Raw genomic sequence first — 2,195 nt, forward strand, 5'->3', positions numbered from 1 at the left:
AGCCCTGTTTCACAGTGTTTGTCAATTTCTGCAGTGTGAATATTTTCACCATGGCCTATTTCAAGCTACCAATAGATTATCACTGGATGCACAAATGAGATGAGATGTGAGCAGCACACTATTAGATGGTATTTCCACCATGCAGATTTATTAGCTGTAAATAACCTCAAGAGCAGAGATAATAATAAAATGTAGTACATAATTAGGAAGTTATAGTATTGAATTGTTATTACCTTGGTTTTTTAACATAATTTATCTCATTGTAAGTTCATATAATTTGACTTTTTAAAATTCTTTTTTTTTTCTTTTTGTTGTTCTGATTGGGTGTTTTCTGCTACCTTGTCTTCCAGTTCGCTGATTTGATCTTCTGCTTTGTTCAATCTACTGTTGAATCCTTCTAGTGTATTCTTCGTTTCCATTATTGTATTCTTCATTTCTGTCTGGTTCTTTTTTATGGTTTCTATGTCCTTTTTTATGCTTACTATCTCTTTGTTGAGGTTCTCATTGTGCTCACCCATTATCCCCCTAAGTTTGTTGATCATCCTTATAACCATTATTTTGAACTGTCTCTAGTAGGTTCCTTGCCTCCATTTCATTTAGCTTATTTTCTGGAGTTTTCTCTTGTTCTTTCATTTGTGGCATGTTTCATTGTTTTCTCATTTTATTAGTCTCTCTGTATTCATTTCTATGTGCTAGAAATATTTGTTTCCTCTCTCAGCCTTGGCCAGATGGCCTAATATGTAAGGTGTCCTGTGTGGCCCAGTGGTGCACTCTCTCTGATCCTTTATGCCCGGATGTTCTGGATGTGATCTTCGTGTGGCTTGTGTGTGATCTTCTGTTGTCGCCAAGCTTTTATTGTTAAAGAGATTGTTAGTTCCATGAGTAGTAGCAACAAGCAAAGGCACAACCCAACTAGAAGTTTAACAGGGGACCTAGACAAAGAGAAAGGCAGTAATAATACCCTTTAAGCACAAGTCTCAAAGACTGGCAACACTTAGCTTCTGCAGAGACCTGACTTAATGCAATCAGACTGTGGAGAAATTTATGCCCCAGGATGTTGATGAAAACAATACAGCAATCAGCTGGTAATTAGTGGAGGCTGACAGCTGGGTGTGATAGCAATAGAGGCAGACCAATAGCCTTGGCCACATGGCCTTATGTGTGGCCCAGTGGTGCCCTCTCCCTGATTCCCTTTTCGGGAGGCCCTGGACGTGATCTTTGTGTGGGTTGTGTGTGATCTTCTGTTGTAGCCAAGCCTTTATTGATGTTAGTACATCAGGGATGGGATTAACACTTGGGCTGACTAACTATGAGAACTGGCTGTGCCCACAGGGTATGAGTTGCTGTGTAGGGGCTGACCCTACTGAGTGGAATTTGCCCTAGCAAGCTTGTGTACTTGTTGAGACCACCCTTTGTGTGTACCACTTATGGGACTAGTCAGGAGTTGCTTTGCTGTGGTTTAGCGCCAGCCTCTGGGTGGATTGGTTTTGTGGCCCCTTGGGAGGGGCTCCCCAGTAGGTCAAGGTCAGCTGTTGCCTTTGATTGCTCAGGGCTACCTGGTGGGAGCTATGAAGCGATCTGCAGATGATTGTTGCCCATGTTGGATTTATAGGTAAGTGGAAGAGACAACGCTGTAGGCCATGGTCAAGTTATTCCCTATATCTGGCCTAGGGCTGTTTAGCAGAAGGACCAGTGCTCCTCAAAGCCTGATACTGCCTGTCAGTTGCCCGTAAATCTCTGAAACTTGAAGAGTCTCTGGGTGATATGTGTGTTGGGTGGCTCAGGGATCCCGGGAGTCTCCTGGACCTATTGAGCAAATTTCCCCCTGCCACTGCAGTGTTAGTTTACATGCCAGTGCTGTCTCGGTGGCTCCCTGTACAAGTTTCCAATTGTAGCAAGGCCAGCTGCTGCCCACCTCAGGCCTGCAAACACCCGAGCTTTGTTTAAAAATTGTTGAAGCTCAAGGGCATGCGTTTGTAGCCCACCACCAAAAGCTTCCCCAATGAATGGAGTGCTGTTGTTTGCTGTTGAATTTGTATCCCAAGGAATGCACAGGAGCGGACTAGGTTGCCTGGGAGCAGGCTTGTCACAGGTGATTTGTGGGTTAGGTAGGGTGTCATCTCAGTGAGGCATGGGGCTGTCAGGCTTACACAGCACCAGATTTGCTGCCAGCTCTGGGACTGCAGGCTCCCACA

This window comes from Pteropus alecto, unplaced genomic scaffold, assembly GCF_000325575.1.
Source record: "Pteropus alecto unplaced genomic scaffold, ASM32557v1 scaffold398, whole genome shotgun sequence".
NCBI lineage: Eukaryota > Metazoa > Chordata > Mammalia > Chiroptera > Pteropodidae > Pteropus > Pteropus alecto.